Raw genomic sequence first — 22,214 nt, forward strand, 5'->3', positions numbered from 1 at the left:
TCGTGGGCCTTTGCTGGGGTTTGAGCTCTAAACTTTGAAAAAATTAGAATGGCCTCAAAGAAGCCGGAGGGAGACAGCAAGAGAGAGAAAGAGGAGAAAAATAAAGCTGGGCATCGGCCTACGAGGGGGAGAGAGCAGGGAAAAGCAGGGCAGAACCCTGAAAATGCATTCGCGGTGACATCACTGCCTTTCCCATAGAGGCCATTGACTTGGGAGGCCCAGCGTCCATTCACTGTCCAAAGCCAGCTCTCTGGGGCCGGGGAGCCATCTCTCTCTTCCTGAATGCTTTTTTTGTTGGGAACAGTGGACTGCTTCTGAAGGGCTGCATAAATGACTGCATAATTCACTGCCGTTGCCAGGAAGTCTGAGGCACTTGTGTGCTAACAATGGGGAACTTTATCTCCCGCCCCATGCTGGAACTTCCAGCTGTAGGCCTGAATTCTAATAAGGGCTTTGCTCCTGCCTCTGAGGTTATGGTAATATTTTATCCATCTTCTTTCGTGAAGACACAGTCATGGCTGCTGTTGGGCACTGGAGGCCAGTCCTGAGGAGTGAGCTGTGCTGTGGGGGGAAATATGAATAAAAATAAGTGGGAGGAAGAAAGCAAGTAACTTCCCTATTAGCTTGATGGCTTTGCTGCTTATGATCAGTCTCTAAACTGACTTAGAGGAAAGAAGATAAAAATTTCACACTGACCCATAAATCTCTGAGCCAGGAAGATCACTTCGGGGAATTTTTCAGGTTGTAAATGTCACCTCTCTTGTCTCCTTTTCAGAAGAATCATCAACAGCTGAGTCCGGGCGATGTGCTCAGAATTTGCTTGAGGCCCTCGGGTTCCACTTCACTTCCCTACTTGCCGGTAAATGACTGTTTATGTTTTAGCAAGTTCATGTTTCAGGCATTCCAATGCAGCAGTGGCCCCTCATCTGTGCTTTCACTTTCTAAGGTTTCAGATGCCTGCTGTTAACTACTGTCCAAAAGCATGAAATGGAAAATTCCAGAACCAGAGGGTTTTAAATTGTGCGCCACCGTTCTGAGCGGTGGGAGGAAATCTCCTGCTGTCCCGCTCTCTCCTCTTGGGAATCATCCCTTCACCCAGTGTGTCTGACTGTTAGTCATGTTAGTAGTAGTTAGTAGCTCAGTTATCAGATCAGCTGTTGGGTATCACAGGGCCGGTGTACAAGTGACCCTGGTTTTACTTAATTATGGTCCCAAAGCACCGAGGAGTGATGCTGGCCATTAGAATCTGCCAACGCCGGAAAGTTCCTTACTTTTAGTGAAAAGGTGAAAGGTTTTTACTTAATAAGGAAAGAAAAATATCATATGTCAATGTTGACATCGATTGGGGCTTCCTAGGTGGCACTAGTGGTAAAGAACTCATCTGCCAATGCAGGAGACATCAGAGACCCAGGTTCGATCCCTGGGTTGGCAAGATTTTCTGGAGAAGGAAATGGAAATCCACTCCAGTATTCTTGCCTGGAGAAACCCATGGACGGAGGAACCTGACGAGCTACAGTCCACAGGGTCACAAAGAGTTGGGCTTGACTGAAGCGACTTAGCACACACACATACCCACACACGCTAAGAGTGAATCTTCTGTCTGTGAAATCATGGACGAGGAAAAAGAAATTCATCTTAGCTTTGCTGTAGCATTTCAAACTGCAAAACATCCTTACAGCCATAGTGTGAGAGAAGTGTTTAGTTAAGAAGGAAAAGGCAATATTTTGAGAGAGAGTGACCATATTTACATAACTTTTATTACAATATTGTTATAATCATTCCATTTTATTATTAGTCACTGGGCTACTCTTTCAATGTGGCTAATTTATAAATTAAACCTTATCATGGGCTTGTAAATACTAGAAGCAAACATAATACATGGTTTGGAATCATCCTTGGTTTCAGGCATCAACTGAGGGACTTTGAACAGATCCCTTGTGGATAAAGGGGGATAACTGCACTTTATTTGAAGAATGGTTCTTAGCTAAGTGAAAACTTGAAGCAATTATTAACTTCTTGCCTCTTAGATTCTCAAGGCACACCCCTAAAAAGTGTCAGCAAAGAAAGTCAGGTCATTCATCTTCTGGGAGATCCTGGAAGGACATTTTCTAGTAACTGGCCATAGTGAAAACTTACTTTGTTTCAGATGCTTTCAAGCTTATTGCCTTGGTTATTCTCCATCAGTACCCTGGGATAAAGATATTATCCCATTTTGAGTGCATACAAACTAATAGTTGCTAAGCTCCATTTCCTCCATTCAGTTCAGTTCAGTTGCTCAGTCGTGTCCAGCTCTTTGCAACCCCATGTACTGCAGCATGCCAGGCTTCCCTGTCCATCACCAACTTCTGGAGCTTGCTCACACTCATGTCCATTGAGTCGGTGATGCCATCCAACCATCTCATCCTCTGTCGTCCCATTCTCCTCCTGCCTTCAGTCTTTCCCAGCATCAGGGGCTTTTCCAGTGAGTCGGTTCTTCACATCAGGTGGCCAAAGTAGTGGAGCGTTTGCAAAAGTATTGAGAAATCCTGCATACAGATTTCTCAGGAGGCAGGTAAGTTGGTCTTATATTTCTTCCATTACTAAAGTTTATGTTCAGGTTTCTTACAATCTTATCTTCTTCCTGGGAGAAGCTGTCCTGATTCACAGCACTAGGGCAATATCATCCATCCAGGAAGCTGTACAGAAAAAGCTGGCATGCTCAGGGATTTCTCCCACTCTTTGTAATCCCATGGACTGTAGCCTGCCAGGCTCCTCTGTCCACGGAATGTTCCCTGCAAGAACACTGGAGTGAGTTGCCATGTTCTCTTCCAGCGGATCTTCCCAACCCAGGGATATATTGGAGGAAAAGGACAAAAAAATCTTACAGAAATGTGGATGCCAGTTATTCAAGAATAGAAAATTTGACAAAATATATTAAAATAACATTTATTTAATGCAAAAGATACTTAATTTACTCATAATAAGAAAAATGTTAATTAAAACTACACTAAGATATCATTTCTCACTCATCTATTTGGACATTATTTAAGAGCTTGACAGTTTACTCTGTTGTCAAGACTGTCTCACATTCACCACTGGTGGGAATGCAAATGATTCCTATGGAGGGGATTTGGCAAAATCAAACATAGCTACATATGCATTTATTCTTCAACCCAGAAATCCCACTTACAGAAATTTACCCTAAGGCTATATCTCTAGTAATACAGCAGAAAGTATACTTCTCTGAGATCACCTTTGCATATAGTTTTGAGATTTGAAAATAACTTAATATTCCAAGTATCAAAAATAAAAAATAAAATTGAAACAAGGTAGGTGGGGGAAATAGAAGTGAAAGCAAACTGAAACAAATGGATATAATATGATTTAAAATGAATAGCAAAGCCACCTTGGGGGGAAGGAAGAGACTGTCAAATCACCTATGAGCCATGTTGAGCGCGGCTCAGTCTAGTGGCATGGGTGGGGGTGGGGCAGGGAAGTAACTGCCAACAAATCCCCAACTCTTCATCCAGTCGCTTGCTTCTAGTTGCTGCATGGCTGAGCACATGTATTGTGTACATTTGCTAAGTCGCGTCAGTCATTTCCGACTCTTTGTGACCCCCTCAGTGGGCTGTAGTCCACCAGGCTCCTCTCTGTATGGGATTCTCCAGGCAAGAATACTGGCGTGGGTTGCCATGCCCTCCTCCCGGGGATCGTCCCAACCCAGGGATCGAACCTGGGTCTCTTACATCTCTTGTGTTGGCAGGTGGGTTCTTTACCACTAGTGCCACCTGGGAAGTCCCATCTGTTATACGACTGAGCAAATCAGGAAATGAAAAGATGTTGGCAACCAGGGTTCTTATTGTAAAAGGATGAAGATACATATAATATCGTACAGAATGTGTGTATATATAATTATGTACCGCATGATGCCACTATAATTTACAATAATATTTGATGTTGATGTAATAAGATATTATATATATTAATGAGGACATGTATGTATTATATACACATGATACACAAAATATATCTGCAATGTGCTACACATAATACTTGCAGATACATATGAATTAATTCGAATTCGACTGGAGTGAATTCAAATGGCAACTTAAAACATTGGTATAAGCTTAAGGTTTCTAAGATAAGGATACAGAAATGCGTACATGTGTGTTATATAGATATATGAGCATATGTTTGTGTATTGTGTGTGTTTTTATATATTCCCCCATACCTCTGTCTCCTGAAAGGGTGTAGAAGCATTGGCAGCCCGGAAGCAATGCGCACATTTGGAATGAGAGCTGGGCATCCAGCTCCATTCTCCTTTGAAGGGAACCCAGGCTTCCCAGAGAAATGTCTGATTCCAGTGCCAGGTCAAGGAAGGTACAAGATGAGGCTGAAATACATCATTAGCTCAAAAGATAAAGATTCAAAAAGCGATGGACAACTCGTTGCAAAGACACAGAAACTGTTTTGTAGGACCTTTCTCTGACCAATCTGTACAGTTGGAGCACCAAATTAGTGGAGGATGGTATTGAATTATAAACATGGAAGAAAGCAGAATCCATAAGACTAGGTTGATAATAGATAGATAAATAAGTAAATGATCTCATAGAACTTCTCTAGGTCTTCCAGAAGATGAAGACGAGGCAGCCCAGAGACTGAGTTTGTTAGGGTATCTTGCTGCTACTGGAGGGGCAAAGGTACACACCTACCTTCATTTACCTGTTTAGGAAACAGTAGTTTAAAAATATCTGAAATTTAATGGAAATAAAAACCCCTAAAGTGTGCATGAGACATTTTAGGGCACACGTTGATTTTGTGTGTTACAACTTATTGATCTTCCTGACAAGCACTAAAAGGAGGAGATAGTTATCTTCACATTTCAGACCTGGGGGTGGAGGCTTGGCAAGGTTACACTGACGCTAAGACCAGTCACCATCTAATGTACAGAAGCCTGAAAGCCACTCCGAAGTCTACAGGAACAGTCAAATGTTCATAATAGAATTGGAACATGTGTGGATATATTGTTTTCATATTTTATCCTGCAACTTTATCAGGTCCTCAGAACCCCACTTTGTTCACTTCTTAGGATTTACTGATGGAAACAAAGTTGTAAATGTGGTCTCCTCCAAATTCACATTTGGCAAAGAGTTCTCCTGCCAAATCCCCTGTGACATGGTGACCCTGGGGTCCATGGTCTCTGGGAAGAGAAAGAGCAGGGATTGTGTGCATTTCTGTGTATGTGTGTGTGTGTGTGTGTGAAGATGAATAATTACCTCTTCACTCACACTAAGGGTGTGGGGATGAACTTGGACAATTTTTTCCTTTTCGTCTACAAACAGGAACTGGCCACATTCCTGTCTGGAAGCTGGGCCTCTTGCTCTGTGTGATGGTCTCGCTACCAGAGAAACCCAGCAGGATTAGAAATTCTTTGAGGGATAAAAACTGACCTGTAACTATTGCGTTGTTTATTTCCTGGGAGAAGAACCTCCCTACCAGCCTCTACCTACTGCCTTAAGAAGCACACTGATCCCATAACTACATGATCCTGATTCACTGTTGAATTGAAAGCCGTGACTAGTTGACTTACGCTTTAGGATCTTGGAATTCTAGAGGTGAATTGCCTCATCCTCTAGCTTCTAAAGTATTGAAACAGATTATGTGTTCCTGAAAACTTAGTATTTACTGAGCTTCGTGTCTCCGTGTACCTGGCGGGTCACTGGAGTGCCCAGAAAAGTGTCTCTTCAGAGGCTCCCCTCCAAAGTAGGGAGGCTCTCACTGAAGCTTCCTCCGTCCTAGTGCAGGACTACAGCTCTGTACAGTAGGAACAAGTCCTTTCAGGATGACTGTGAACTGATCAAGAAACATCTTCTTTAATAACTAAATCAACTTTGGAAATCCACGGAATTGAGGAACTATTAGCATCACAGCAGCTTTTCAAACTCCCTCAAAAATTTGAAAGAAGATTGCCCCTGTTTGAATCTAAAGATGTGTTAAACTTTGACATCCCTTCAGGATGAAAAGAATGAACTGACTCATTTCTCCCTTGTAAAATTAGAAAGGCAATGAATAAAGACCAAAGGAGAGAAAATCTTTTTATTCTCCGACCCTCCCATCAATTTCCATGTAATACCCTTTTGATTCTACCACGTGTAGAGTCTTGAAGTGGTGAGTATGTGAAAATGGCACATGGGCATCCATGGCATGTGGTCAGGGCCTCGGGGACAAGCTGTGGCAGCCAAAGCATTGTCAGACTCAACAATCACAAAACTCCTTGCTGACTCTTTCTTCAGAATTTCTGATTCTAAGTTGGGCAATTACATAAATGATTTTTGATTTTGAAATCTCAGTTGTGCATAAACAATAATATATGTGAGGTGTCACACATTTTGTGCCGTGCAATGACACCAGTACGGATCTCTTAATTCCCTGGTATTTCTGTTATGGTTAGGCTGATGAAAATGATCACAAATCCTTCCTCTCTTTGAGAACATGCACATCAGTGTGAACACATTATGTTCATTAACTCTACAGCAAGGGGTAAGGCCTTTAGAGTAGAATGGAAAAAAAAATTAAAGTTTACAAACTCTGCCAAGAATATGTCTTGTTTTGTGTTTCTTGTGGGAGGACATATTAAAGCGTAAAATCCCTACAATTTAGTGGTTTGTGCCTGAAAGTTAATATTATATTAGCTCTTGCTGTCTGAATGCTTTGTCCATTTTCTCCTTGCCTTGGATATCCTAGGGCTTTGCCGCCTGTTATCAATGTTCCTTTTTACTTCCTTTCTCCATCTGCTTTCAAGATTTCATATCTTTCCAGTTCTACTTTTTAAATAGCTTCAGTGATTTTTCTCTTGGTTGTTTATCTTCCTGCCTTTTAATGTAGTCATAGGAACTGAGGTCTTCATAATATTCCTACAAGTCATAAACAGGTTCCGTGTATTCTGTCTTCCTGGGAAAATCTTTTTCTATCCATCTACCTATCTACCTACCTACCTACGTTTCTATATATTTCGAATGTATGTTCATTTTCTTGGCATATTTTAGATGAAAATGAGCATTAGTAGTAAAATAACCCATTGATTGTCCTGGAAGCTGAGGTGTCACAAAATGGAAATTTGATCTGCAGGAGTTAATGGAGAAGTGGGTTACCAAATGGAGAAGGGAGAAAGATAGAAATAGAGGAAACCGCACATTATTCTGATTGGCCTAAATTCACATGCATGCAGACCACAAATATTTGCTATTTTTTAATCTTCCAGTAGTCAGAACCGCAGAGGAGTTTTAGCACATTAGGAAACATACTTCTGTCAGCTCTGAAAGTGGCATTCGCAGGGCACAAAACCATGCCAGAACTGGAGCTGAATCACTTGGCCGTGGCCTCAGGACTCCCGGGGGCACTGAGCTGGAGTTTATGATCTCTCATGATCTGATCTTAGTTCCAGGTCCATCTAGTTATCAAATAAGATCACTTAACAGTACCCCTCATAGGAGGCTTGGAAAAGGTGACAGATTTTAGAGATACTTAGAAAGAAGAAAGACAACCCTCGATAATTTATAGTATGTGGAAAAGAGGTGGGGCTTGAGGATGAATCACCACTTGGATAAATGGAGGATAATGAGGCCACACTGAGATGGACTATGACAGATCTGAGGAGCTAAAGAACTTTGTTTTGAGCTTGACAAGTGTGAAATGCTGCTGAGATTTCTAGGCAGAGGATTCTAGGAGGTTTTCAGACACTTAGAGCTGAAGCTCTACATAGGAAGATAGCAAGCAAATAAATAATAATTAAAGCCAAAAGAGTGCATGCATCTCCATAAGTGAGTAAAGATACAGCTCAGATGCAGTCCTAGCCCTCATCCCCCAAACCATGTAATAAGTGGATGGGGAGAGAAAAGCCTGTAGGTGAAGATATAGCCATAAGAGTAGAGGAAAACAGGGAATTCAGGAAGACCAGGTGAAGGATAGAAGAGTATTCTAAGCACATAGGAATGCCCAACAGTGCAGATGTCTCAGAGGAACCAGCGCGTCAAGGTCCAGAAAGGATCCATTTAAGAACTTAGGTGTCACTGATGATATTGTCATGGGGGATGAAACCCAAGGATCAGGGGTCATGGGTGCCAAACTGGTCAATATTAAAACACACAGGTCTGTTCTGGACAAGGGCACCGTGAGAGGGGGTATTACTCTCCAATCTTTTGTTCATTAGCAGGAAATTCCTCAGGCTGCTTAAAAAACAATGGAAGCTGGTTGTTCACTAACTAAAACAAGTTCCTGCAGGTTGACTTTTAACTTCTTGTATAGATCTCTTCCGCTTCCATATCCTATATAAACTTTCCTTTCCTTTTTATTTTGTTGTTGTTTAATTGCTCAGTGGTGTCTGACTCTTTGTGACCCCATGGACTGTGGCCTGCCAGGCTCCTCTGTCCATGGGATTCTCCAGGCAAGAACACTGGAGTGAGTGGCCATTTCTTTCTCCAGGGGATCTTCCTGACTCCGAGATCGGATCAAATCGACATCTCCTGCATTGGGAGGCAGATTCTTTACCACTGAGCCACCAAGGAAATCCACTTTTTTTGCATATTGCATCTGTATCATTCTGCTCCATTCTACCTTTTTTTCCAATCAAACTTTAGCTTTACTAATTCTAACTGGTCCTTCGCGCTCAAGGATTTCATTTAAAAAGAAAGAAGCCTTTCAATAATGACACTGTGGAAGTCTTGGAACAGGACTGAGCTTTTTTCACCCACTCTTGACCGCTTCTTCACTGCTCTTTGAATCACCTGTGAGCTGGCATTTTGCTCTGGGTTAGTGCAGATGGCCCAAATGCACAGGCTTTCTCTAAACTTCAGCCATTCAGTATGTGCCAAGAGTCGCTTTTGATACGACTGTAGGAAAGGGAAACACAGAAGTTCAGGCATCCATTTCCTATCAACTTCTAAGCTCCACGCTCCAGGCTCCATGCTGGGCCTCCGGCCCTGCCCTTTCAACCCTAGAAATCTCTGCAGGCAGGTTTCCTCGTGACTCTGCAGCACTTCCTGCTTCCCTCAACAGGAAGCTCCGGGAAGGAGCTTCCTCTGGTCTCTCCCAGCTTCTGCTTCCCCCTAGAAGGAGGAAACGCTATTATGCAGAGTTGGAAACTGAACAGAAGAAAATGAGCTCAATCAAGCGATAACTCTCCACACACACCACACACCCTCCCACACACACACCACACACAAACACACAGCCCCAAACACACCACACACACACCACAGAAACCACACACTGCACACACACACACCACACAAAGACACACAAGACACACCCCCTACACACATACCACACACACACATCATATCATACACACCACACAAACCACACACACCACAACCCCCCACACACATACACACACACCACACAAACAATACACACACCACACATACACCACACACACACACACACACCCCACACAAACACATCCCCCCCCACACACCATACACACTGCACACAAACACAAAGCCCCAAACACACCACACACACACACAGAAACCACACATTGCACACACACATACCACACACACATCACACACACACCACACAAACCACACACACCACACACACACCACACAAACACACCCCCCCACACACACACCATACACACCGCACAAACCACACCAGACCACACACATGCATATAGGAGATTTAGGAAGTTTCAAACACACTCAAAAAGCTAGGACTACTAGGCCTAAAAGTGGGTCTAATTTTCCAGAAGATAGAATGATGCAAGAATAAGGGCCATGTGGGAGCCATGCTTCTGTAATTCTGCTCAGTGTCTTCAGGAAAGTCATTTAAGCTTCCCTAATGGCAAATGTCCCCTGCAGTAAATGGGAATCATATCTCACCAGTTGTTGAAGGGATTAAATGAGATAACTCATGTTAAAAGTTTAGCACAGTGGCTGACACATAGCAAAATGCTCATTGTTTGCAATAGTAATTATTTTTTATTTTTAAGCAGTATGGGGCTTCCCCAGTGGCTCAGTGGGTATAGCATCAGCCTGCAATGCACACAGGAGATGTAGGTTCGATCCCTGGGTTGGGAAGATCCCTTGGAGAAAGAAATGGCAACCCACTTCAGTATTCTTGCCTGGGAAATTCCATGGAGAGAAGAGCCTGGCAGGCTATAGTCCATGGAGTCACAAAGAGTCGGACACAACTGAATGACTAACACTTTCACTTTTCATCACTTATACATGCATTCATAATCTGAAATTTTAGTTGGCTATATTAAAAAGGGGGGGGGGGTTTCCCTGGTGACTCAGTTGGTAAAAAATCTGCCTGCAATGCAGGAGATCCAGGTTTAATCCCTGGGTGGGGAAGATCCCCTGGAGAAGGAAATGGCAGCCCACTCCAGTATTCTTGCCTGGAAAACCCCATGGGCAAAGGAGCCTGGTGAGCTACAGTCTGTGGGATCATAAAGAGTCAGACATGACTTAGTGATTAGACCACCATATGCAAAAAATACATCCAGTAAGCTTGAACTAGAAAATGAGACAGAAAATTGATGAGCCCAATGTTCATCCAAATACTTCTCATCTCACCGCTACCCTCAGAACCATCATCTCTCCTCGGACCACTTCCTCTTCTTCCATCTTGCCCTCCTCCTACCTGGACTCCATGTGGAGCCAGAGAAGTCTTTTAAAAAGTGACACGTCATGATATTCCCTGGCTTTAAATCCTTTCCTAAAAGTAAAGCTGTAACTTAAAAGAGATTTAAGTGAAATATTCAAGCCAACCAGTTTCAATATATGAACCTTATTTGGATCCTGATTCAAACAAACTAAAACAAAAATTATACACACATAAACTTTTATACAGGGACACGTTAGCTGATAATACTTATTTGACACTCTTTAGGAATTATTCCTCAGAGTTCAGGCATGATACATGCTGAAATACTTATGAGAGCATGGATATCTGGAAGTTTCAGTAAAACCTGGTTGAGATGGGAAGACTGGGTGGAGGGTGGAACTAAGAAGAGAGTGAGTTGTTCACTGTCGAAGCTGATGATGCCTGTCTGAGACCCATGATTCTCTGTTCTACACTTTTGAGTATGTTTAAGATCATCCATATTCTTCAAACAAAATACAGGTGAGTGAAGCCCTCAGTGATTCACTCCTGCACTGGATGAAAATCCAAGTCAGGTGCCTGCTCCGTGGACTCTCGCATCCTCATCTGTAGGCTCCCCAGGGACCCTTGGCCCACCATGGCTTCTTTGATCTTCTCCAACAGAAGAGAGGGTAGTCCTTCCTCTCTCGGGGCCTCTGAACTTGCGTCTCCCTCAGCCTGGAACCTGACTCTTCAGCTCTCCATGTGACTGGTTCTTCACATCCCTCTGGGCTCTGATCAGACATCACTGTCATTCCCCGACCAGACACCAGCACCAGCTGAGCGCTCTTCTATTGTCTTTCCTCTGCCCGCTTCATCTCCTTCCCCTGCATCATTTTTATTTGTTTTCAAGTTTATTATAATCTCCCTTCACCAGAATATAGCTCTGTGAAAGCTGAGACCCTCTCTGACTTGCTCACTCCTCCCACCCAGGCCTAGAATAGAGCCTGGAGCATGGTGGGCATTCGACAAATACTCACTGAATGAATAAATAAATGGTATCATCCTCAGCGACAAAGCAAAGTCTATTCTAGACCCTTTCCTTTTTCTCTCTTTCCAATATTAGATTGATAAAGACAGAAAGAAATGTCAATTACTTTCTTATTCTCTCTCTCTCTCTCTCTCACTGAAAATTACAAGAGGAGGAATGGACAACAGAAAACCAAATATGCATTCTTCCCCTAAGGACAGATGCCTGTGAGTGACACTCCTGTTGAAAGGAGAGAAGTGGAGAATAATGATCACAAAAGCCAAGGGTCCTGGTCAGAGACGAGCAAGAGACTCCCCACTTCCCAACGTGGTCTGCAGCCCTCTGACCAACCTGCCTCGGCCGCTCCCCTCCCTTCCCTCCCTTCCTGAGTCTCTCCTCCAGGAGTTCATTTAACCATGATTCAAACCTTCCAATTCAGTTGCAGATAAGCTCTACATTTGTTAGGGGAATTGCCACTACTTTGGCCACCTGATACAAAGTGCCAACTCCTTGGAAAAGACCCTGATGCTGGGGAAGATTGAGGGCAAAAGGAGAAGAGAGTGGCAGAGGATGAGATAGTTGGGTGACATCACCGACTCAATGGACACGAGTTTGAGCAAACTCCAGGAGATGGTGGAAGAGAGAGGAGCCTAGCGTGCTGCAGCTCCTGGGACTGCAGAGAGGCAGACACGACTCAGGGACTGAACAACAACAGCAACACCTTCAATAACAAAAACAGACTTTCTTCTTTCAAAAAATATTGTACTGTTTTCTCTTGTTCTCCAGACCCCATAGCCCTCTATTCTAGCCCTGCCTCTTGGATCCCCTCCCCAGATCCCCTTAGTGTAACTATAGGGACATATCAAAGATGTATCCTGATGTTCTACCAAATACTGTTAAAAATAAAGCATGTGTTAGCTCAATTTTACATCTTGTTAGTCCAAAGCATAGGGCACATTCTGCCTAAGGGGACCAGGTCACGGAAGCCATGGGGTTAAACTCATTTTTAATTTGCCTACAGATGGATGCACCCAGTTCCTCCTTTATCTGGGAAGCCTGCATCCATAGGACTGCAATAACAAATATTCAGGAAGCTGCATTCACTGTGAAATTTAACAAAGGGAATTAGCCACAGTGTGTGAACAGTAACTTTAAATAGCAGGAGCAACAAAGAGAACTATAGCTGATAAAAGAAAACTGGTAATTACAATATTAGTGCCCTTTGCCCATTAAGTCTCTAAGCAATATTAAAAGGTTGCTCGCAATTCCACCCTTCCTTTTTCCTATCAAAATAGAGCAAAATAAAATATAATTGAGACAAATTGCTTTTCTGGATCAATTTTTTAAAAAATGGCCCAATCAGAGTATAATCGTCTCTCCCATAATATACTTTTTAATTGTAAAAATTAATTTTAAAAACTTTCTAAAAATTTTACAAATATTTCTGTAAAGACTCTTTTGCCATGCCAGCCTCAAGGGAGGAAGAGTAACAAACCTCATTTTTCTGAGGCTTCATCCACGGAGAAAGAACTACCTCTTTTCTCTTTAATATTTAATCTAAACTTTATTAATTTTTTTAAAAACTAAAAGATTCTGTGTCTAATTTATGCTCACCTCCAGGATTGCTCTAAAGCATGGCTCGTGTGATATAAAGCTCACATAAAAGGCTGCGTTATTTGAGCTTTCTTTAGTATCATTTTAGTTCAGCCATATTTTTCTTTTTAAGCTTTAAAGAGCATTGATCTGAAACGAGCCCTTTGCAACGAAACTCTCTCATTGTGTAAGAACAGGAGATGGAAGTCTGTGAACAGCAGGGCTTCTGTCCCCCGGAGACTCATATCCAGGAGCCAGAGTCACTGTCTCTCCTGGTCCACCACCCAGCTGATGAAAGGGGAGAAACAGCAGCCCAGGAAAGTTTTGCCAGAATAAAACACATTGAGTCCTTCTCATGGAGCCCACCCTGTTTCCTTCTGCTCACCTGATGCCCTGTTTTCAGTTCTGAGCTAAACATTTCAAGGTGGCCAAGAAGAGTTGTGTGAATATCCCAAGAAAGATGGTCAGTGTCATAAATGGAGTGAAAATCAGCAAGCTGAGCATGCTTAGATAACGAATCACTTTAGGGAGACAGGGTGGATCTTCACTCCTGATGGTCGGTCAAGTGGAAGAAGAGGTAGACATTCTGTGAGGTTCTAGAAGGGGAAAACTAAGATCAGCAGATGGAAATTGTGTGATGAAATATCATAACTCAGTATCAGCGCTTTCTTATCATTGGTTGTTACTGTTGTTTAGTTTCTAAGTCGTGGCTGACACTTTTGCGACCCCGTGGACTGTAGCCCGCCAGGCTCCTCTGTCCGTGGGATTCTCCGGATAAGAATACTGGAAGGGGGTGCCATTTCCTTCTCCAGTTACCGGACCCAGGGATGGAACCTGCGTCTCCTTAATTGGAAGGTGGATTCTTCATCACTGAGCCACCAGGGAAGCTCTGTCATCAGTTAGTGCTGTCCAAAAAGTTAAACTGATTTCCTTGCCAAGTAGGGAGCTCTTGGTCTCTGGCAGGGCTCCCAGGACACTGATTGATGGCCTTGTCTTGTATGCTACTGCAACTGTCCCGGCGTGGGGTCAACCCCAGCACTAGATGGCCACGTGGCAGGGACTGCTACCCAGCCACCAAAAAGTAGCCCCTCCTGTCCACAGTAAACACTTATCACTAAGAAACAGCTGTCCAGCTGGGGACTACAACTCTCAGCCTCCTTTGTATATATTTGGGGTCTTGTGACTAGTTTTGACTGACCATTGGAATGTGAGTAGAAGTGATGGTTGTCATTTCCACGCCACAACAGTTAGGGAGCCAGTAAGCCTTCTTCATCTCTCTCTTTCTCCATCTGCGGTCTGGAGGCTAAAGACTGCAAGGCCCTAATGAAGCATTCAATCTCAGGGGAAGGAGACTTGACATCTGCTCACAGTCCAAGAACTCACCTGCTGAACTGATACATGCGTGGGTGCTAAGTCATTCAGTCGTGTCTGACTCTGCAACCCCATGGACTGTAGCCCGCCAGGCTCCTCTGTCCGTGGGATTCTCCAGGCCAGGAGACTGGAGCGGGTTACCATGCCTGCTCCAGGGGATCTTCCCGGCCCAGGGATTGAAGCTGTGTCATTTCCTGCGTTGACAGGTGGGTCCGTTGCCACTAGCACCACCTGGGAAGAACTGATACACAGGCCAGTGTTAAGCCAGTGAAATTAGGGGGGATATTTTTTTTTTTTTTTACAACAGCTGGTCTGTCCCTACGGAATGTATTCAGTAAGTTTTATTACAGATGTAAAGAGCTGGCTGATGCAAAGTCAATATGGGCTATTTCTGGAACATGCAGATTACAGGGGGATTCTAGAAATTTCTTTCTTCAGACAATAATTTCCCCTCAGACCAGTGGCAATGAATCTGTTTCATTCCAATCCTATGTAAGAGCTGTTGTCTTGGGCAGTTTTAGTCAAACTCTCCCAAGACGGCAAAGGACAGACGTGACTCCGCAGGTGAACTGTTCCTCTCTACTTGCCTCTGGGTCATTTTCTAGGGTAGCATATCATTTTGAGGGGGATTTTCCTGGTGGCTCAAAGGTAAAGAATAGGCCTGCCAATTCAGGAGATGAAGGTTTGATCTCTGGGTCGGGAAGATCCCCTGGAGGAGGAAATAGCAACCCACTCAAGTATTCTTGCCTGGGAAATCCCATGGACGGAGGAGCCTGGCAGGCTACAGTCTGTGGGGTCACAGAGAGTCGAACACGACTTAGTGACTAAACAGAAACAATAGTTTGGGGGCTGTGCTGGAGACACTCAATCCTAAATTATTTCTGATATAATAATAAAGACTGAGGCCACAGGACCAAAAGTGACCCTAAACAGAGCTACAACAGTAATTGCACTATTGGGCTAGAGCTGGGTACATTAGCTGGAAGGCAGAAGCCAGTTCATTCGAACGATACTCAGAGTATTTGCCTCCTCCGACTCTCCAAGGCGCCCTGAAGGCCTGGTCTGTGACACTGGATTTCTTCTGTGCACACACCATTCTTTTACTTCCCCTTCAAGGGGTATTTAATTTCCTTGTAACTGTGCAGGCTGGAAGCACACTTAGAACCAAAATAGCACCGATTGTGAAAGAGTGTGACCTTGGCAAAACACTCCCATCGTTACCCTATGCTCCATGGCCATTAAGTATTAATGCAGAGAAGCTGTTTGGGTTGAAAATATGGGTCATCTTTTGTGGGACAGGGCCCCGAGGCAACAAGAGGTTAATCCTTTGTCAGCGGCCATGTCAATCCACGGTATAGCCAGGTTCAGAAGCTGATGTGTTTATTTCCCTTGGCTGCACGCAGCTGGACACTGAGAATGTTATTACTAAAAGATCAAACCTTCATCTCCAGCCAAATTCCTACAGAGGGCGGGGAAGGGCAGACAACTGGCTTGTTTTTCTGTTGTGTGCTTGGGCTGATCCGTCCATACATACAAACCCAGTAGACCTGTGTGGTCAGGGTACATAAGCACCGAGATATCGTTGTGAAAACACTGGTGAGGGCAGGGGTTTTGTCCCCCCTCACCACCCCACCCCCCCGCCCCGCATCCCCCAGAGGTACTATCAGGGCCTCTTGTTTGCTTTGGTGTTCTAAATCTGCCATCGAAGTATCTGCCGGCTCCGGAAATTGATGCTGTCTGTCAAGGACAGTGGGAATTTGTGTCTTTCTCCTGGGGGGGGCTCCTGTCACATGGGCAGGCAGAAGCATGACTCATTTGGGGCCATGATGGGTCAATACTGTCAATCTGGTCTTGAGTTTACATTATGCTTTTCTTTGACTGAAGATGTGGGTATGATGCATTATCATTAATAATAATTAAGGCTTAGGAAATGCTCCCTTAGAGAATGCAGTAAGCTGAGGCCAGGAGCCGGAGGGGCTGAGCCACGTGACTTCTGTTAACAATTCTCTGGGGGCCCGTCTGGCCACCCTGCGCCGGGGCTGGAAGGGGGTCTCCTTATTCAAATGGAGCCTGGATCCTTGTGTTCTCTCCAGGACACATAAAGATGATCCGGAGTTGGCTTGGCTGCACGTGAAGGTGTGAGGGTGTGACAACAGCTGTGTGGCAGTTCATTCCGCCTAGGTCCAGTGACCTTAAGAACGTGGGCACACCCAGAACCCTGGCTCCCCCTGGTGGCAGGTGGAGCCCCATCCAGAATTTTGCTTCTTAATAACAGGCAGAGTGTTGCAGACCTCAAATCATCCTGGTTTCTCTAGAACTTCATAGTCCAGGAGTCCTGGGGGTGCCCCCCCTCACTGGCATCCTTTATCCCAACAGCCAGATGCACCACGGGTGCCCGTGAGCTCCAGTGTCTTGGAGAAAATGCCTTCTATATCTCCGTCTGGAAGTCAGACTTCCCGATAGGGAGCTCACCCGGGTCTCTTGTTTTCCAGACTGCCGTTGGTGTTTCTTGGCTTGATGAGGTGTCTGGACACAGAAGGTGAGGAACAGACGCCTTAACTCAGGACTGGTAGCGGTGCCCGTACCCTCCCCAGCTCTGGTCTCTGGCATCTTGGTTTGAATCTTACATCAATGTCGGGGAACAGATTTTCACCCTTGTAGCTCTCCAACGACCGTAAGAAACAGCACTACCAATGAAATAGGCCAAGATGACAGAAGCAACAATAATAATCCCCAGACTGAACAAGAAATACCATAACTCCGGACCTGCCTTACTTTTACTGAGAATTAGAAATGACTTATTTTTACTTTTTCTCTTGAATGCAGTTGCTCTTATCAAAGAAGCAGGGATGTGCCCTCACTCACGAAGACATGACCTCTGGGCCCTCCGCTGGGTTAAAGGGCCTGGGGGGCACACAGGGTGGGCAATGTCCGCCCTTGTGCCGCCTGGGCTCAGCAAGTTACTGGACCACTGTCCTTCGGGGCCTGCCTGTGAGATGTACCCACCTGAGAGCATCTCTGAGGATTAACTGAGCTAAGACGGGGGCCCTGCTGGGAACAGTCTGTCCTGACACTCCATAAACATTAGCTGCTGTTATGAGGATTAGGAGAGCACAGCAAATGTACACTTCCCTGAGCTTTTGTCTTGGGGAGGGAATGCTTCAAGAGTGTGCCAAAGTCAAGCTGATTTAGTTTTAGAACTATAGAGAAAGACATTGCTATCTGCTGAGATCTTACTCACCAAGCACCAGCTTGCGGTGCGTGTTTACGGCTGATGCAACTGCTAGAAATAAGAGGCTCTGGAACAGCGGATGCCTCCGCAATGGAGTCATGGGATGTGCTTTATTTGTAGGGGGCTGGATAAATTCCGACCTGAGTTATCTTGGGACAGCCCTTAAGTGGCCTGTGTGAGCCGCATTTCGGGCTCAAGCCCAGTTCCTAGAGGACAGGTGTGCATCCGAGAATGTTGGCGGTGGTCTCGGAAACTGTTGTGGGAGACCAGTCCTCAGATGCATCCAAGGGTCCTAAAGATGTCCTAACCCACACAAGGACCACCGGACAGTGGTCTCAGACATAAAAGCGAGGAAGCCAGCTGCGAACGGTTGGGTGGAAAAAAACAGACACTGATGATTTTGGAAGCTTGCTGATATCTGACATTTCATAAACATTAAATGCATTGACAAGGGAATCGATGCATTCAATAGAAACTGTGACCCTGAATTTGGTGCTGTGATGATATGGTGTTGAACATCTATCCATCTGAGAACAGCCTCTCGAATCGTGGGCTCCCACGTGGTTGGGTCCTGATGGTTCAGGGCACGTGCTCGTTGCAGGGCCAGTGCAAGCCATGTCTTTTCCCTTTGCTCTCCTGACCCCCTATTATTTTCCCCCACCTGCTTTATTTCTGGATGCCGAGATGACATATTTTTCCCATGGCACAAATACACTCACTTGCATTTTTCAAGGGGACTAATCGTAAAGCGCAGTCAGACTTGGAGACACTGCTACTAAATTTATCTGCAGGAAGAGTGCATCTTGTCTATTTGATATGAGATGGAGAGGTTCTATTTCCTAACTGATTCACCTTTGGTAAAAGAAAGTAAGTTCCTGGGAAGAATGAGAACGTTTCCTGCGACTTTTCTCTTTTCCTTCCTCCTCCCATTCTTGACGTTGATACAAACTCAAATGCGTCTAAAATAGAGCTAGTTTGGGGAGGGCGGGGGAGTTGGACTCCAGAGTTCAGTGAACAACCCCACCCACAAAGGGCCAGGTTCTGTGTCGTAATAAAAGCAGGCTCTGCACAAAGGCTTGAGGGCTGACCTCCCACCCCACGGGACTCATCCAGATGAACTTGGCAGTTGCACTCTCCTTCCCTCCCCTCTCCTCTGAGCCCCCTTCCCTCCAGTTGTCCTGCCAGCTTCACGGGGCGCCAGGAGCCTTGGGGACACTTTCTCTTCCACGCCTCCTTTGGGGAGGCTGTTGTCACTGGGGTTGACACCAGGCTCCTGTGTGGCTGGGCGTGGGGTGCTGATAATTGTAGCACTTCTCAGGCATTTGCCTCCCAAATATGGCACCGCGGCAGCTGAAGCACCTTATGAAAATAGCATTAAAATGTGTAATGTGCCATAAATAAACAGAGGGAGACAGCCAGGAAGCTGTGCTAATCACTGCTTTGATGTAGCATGAATTACTGTATTTTTAAGGGCCTCAAGTTTCTGACTGCTTGTTTTGACTCAGCTGCCACGGCTCCATTGAAGGGTTGGGACCCAGTTTTCCAACCTCCTCTGCCTCCGTGGTGACAGCTGTTGTCCCTTGACTCACAGGAAAACCATTTCTCCACCCTTCCCCTGCTCCCGGCCCTTTCCTGGCAGGACTCCTTGTAAATCTCCACCCCCCCTCCCCTTCCCGGGGGGTGGCCAAGCGCGAGGACAGCCGCCTGGCAGGGCTCCAGGTTCCCCCAAGGTCCTGTGTCATCTGCCAGCCAGCCAGGCACCCGGTGGCAACATCCTATTTTTAATCTCGGGTGCCCGGGCGTTCTCTTAGTTGGTCTGCTGGCTCGGGAAATGGAGTTTGGCTGGACGGTGTCACTGGGAGCCGTGGGGGACTAAACCCTTCTCTGAGTGGAGCTCACAGGCAGAGACCATCGTATGGCCGGTTTGGGCGCGGTGGGGGGGGGGGGGGGCGGCGGCCAGGACCTCCCTGCTCTGCCTGCGCAGTGACTGGTCCCTTTAAAACAAGGCCGGGTCCTGACGTGCCAAGCATGAGTCTGAGAGGACTTGGGTGATAAGCGTCCCATGCCTTCCGTGGTCTCAGGACGACATGGATGCCACAGGCCACGGGTAAAGGCCAGGGGCGGTCCCCACTCTGAACGGCCCAGGCGGCCGCTTTCAGACCCGGCTCGGGGCAGCCCCCCTGCTGGCTCCTGGGCTCGGCCTCTGCTCTGCTCCTGGAGCCAGCAGCACCCTCTTGTGGTTGGAAGAGCTGTGGACAGACTATTTCCTTTTCCTCCTTGCTTTTTTAAGAACTGTAGTATTAACATTTTCTCTGTTTTCGCCTTCCCCACTAACCCCTAGAAGGAAAAATGTTATCTATTTAGTTTGAAGATGAGTTGGGTAGAGAGAGAGAGAGAGACGGTGGAGGTACTTTTATCACCACCATCATCCTTGTATTAACCCCCCCAGTCACGCCACATACATCCTCTCAGACCTGGACTTGGAAAAAACATCTCTTTAATGGTCTCTCCAGGATTCTACCCCCTCATCCTTATTTACTTATTTGTCTTAAAATTAAGCCGAACTGTCTTTAAAACTTTTTGTGTGTTTTTTATTATTGCTTTGTTTCGGAGAATGTTGACAGTTGCCCTCTGGATGTAGCTGGGAGGCTGAGCCCTTCATGAAACACCCTTTCCTGCCTCTCCTGGGGATTTCTTAGTCTCTTTTGCTAAGTTAGAACTGAGCCCGCCCCCTCCAGTCACTAGCTGGACTCTCCCCTCCTCTCTCCCTCCCGTTCTGCTTCCCTGGGAGATGTTAGGCCCTCTGTCTTGGGTCCAGTCCTCTGCCCGCCCACCGCCGCCCATCTTCACCAGAAGGTCCTTCTGCGTTAGCCCTGGTGGACACTTCCTCTTCCTCAATCCACCCGGCACTTGTAATTCATGCTAATTAGCACCTTGTTATCTTTTTGCAAACAACTTCAGTCCATCCCCCCAAGGAAATTAGTATTTCTCCTGAGCAGGGACCAGCCGTGTACCTTTGTTCCTCTTTGGCTAATGCAAAAGTGACAGCGATAGTCAACATGAATCCGTATGGACCTCTCATTCCTTGTGGGGCCCTGGCCGTGCCCCTGGTGCGTCAGTGTACCACATCCTCACGATGACCTTCTGAGGTCAGTGTCATTACAACGATCCTTGTCAGGGGACTCTATCACACAGCAGGAGGCAGGGAGACTCAGAGAGCACAGGGCCTTTATCTTGGTCCCAGGTGAGGATGAGATGGACCCAGGACTGTGATCCTTAACACAGATCGCTTTCTTACTACCGTCAGTCAGCCCCGCCGTCTTGACAAAGACTCTGATGTAAGTTCTATCTTAATGGTCATAACTGCAAACTACGATGAAAGGCTCAAGTCTCTGTTTTCAATGTTTCCCTTGCGGCTTATGGTAAAGAATCTTGCCTGCGAAGCAGGAGATGCGGGTTCAATCCTCGGGTTGGAAAGATTCCCAAGAGAAGGAAATGGCAACCCATTCCAGTATTCTTGCCTGGGAGATCCCATGACAGAGGAGCCTGGTGGGCTGCAGTCCATGGGGTCACAAATAGACACAACTTAGGGACTAAACAGCAGCAACGACTCTGTTTTCTACCATGAGTTTAGTGAAATATTAGGCAAAGTCAAGTTTATTTTAAAATACTGCCTATTGTGGAACACAGGAGAAGATAGATGGCAAATGCAAATGAAGATCTATCTCACTGATGCTCTCTTTCTGCAGAAAGTGATCATGACAAATCAGTAAGGATGATGTTGCCTCCAAGTATCAGAGAACCGGACCAAACTGGCTTCAACAGGCAGGTCACTGGCCACATACAGCTGGCAGGATTCAGGTTTGCTCAGTCTAAGACCCAGCTCTAGCAGCTCACAGCTCTGGGCTTGCCTTCCTTCCATGGAGGGTTTTATTCGTGGGCGGGTGGTGAGCAAAGATTGAGTAGTCCTGAGGCCCACTTGGGGCAGGCCATCTTTAGCAGAGGAGGGAGTTATTGCAGAGGCCCTTCCAGAACCTCTGGGAAGAACATTCTTGGAATCCTCAGTGGAGGCTCCTTTGTCTCAATGTTCCCCCTGTGAACCCAGCGGTAACCAGGCCAGCCAGGGCCACCGCTGGAGCAGGGCTGAGGTCACTTCCCAGAGGAACACAGATGGCAGGCGGAAGCATCCCGAACACCCCCAGATTCCGAGACGAAGAGAGGAGCGAGCGTGTAGCCCTGGGAAGCGCCTCCTGGCAGGACGTGCTAGGACTCAGCGGTTAAGTTTCATCTCGGTTCTTGACCTGTCGGGATGAATTTACTCGTGGATGACACGAGCATCTTTTATTAATCAGTATCTCACCTCGGTAGGTTGACTGGTGTTGGGGAAATGAGTCTAAAGCCATGGCAGAAAGCCCAGCTAAC

At 45.8% G+C, this 22,214-nt stretch overlaps 2 long non-coding RNA genes across 15 annotated transcripts in view; one reads left to right on the forward strand and one right to left on the reverse strand.

Annotated features, from left to right (window-relative positions):
* Window positions 1-428: 428 nt before the first annotated feature.
* Window positions 429-22,214, forward strand: part of LOC145519767 (uncharacterized) — a 67,614-nt gene continuing 45,828 nt past the window's right edge. The window contains exons 1-5 of one of the 14 annotated variants that reach the window (XR_014063885.1): window positions 429-551; window positions 776-859; window positions 2,435-2,551; window positions 17,053-17,099; window positions 21,542-21,653. This is a non-coding gene — a long non-coding RNA (uncharacterized LOC145519767). The other 13 variants (XR_014063886.1, XR_014063893.1, XR_014063896.1 and 10 more) reach the window with 13 other exon arrangements.
* On the reverse strand, window positions 6,062-21,818 carry LOC145519770 (uncharacterized). Its single transcript, XR_014063901.1, has 3 exons — window positions 20,807-21,818; window positions 13,575-14,801; window positions 6,062-9,083 (listed from the first exon to the last, which is right to left on the reverse strand). It is a non-coding gene; the product is annotated as an uncharacterized LOC145519770 (long non-coding RNA).

The sequence above is a fragment of the Giraffa tippelskirchi genome, chromosome 9, assembly GCF_054371585.1.
Source record: "Giraffa tippelskirchi isolate mGirTip1 chromosome 9, T2T-mGirTip1v1.2.pri, whole genome shotgun sequence".
Lineage (NCBI taxonomy): Eukaryota > Metazoa > Chordata > Mammalia > Artiodactyla > Giraffidae > Giraffa > Giraffa tippelskirchi.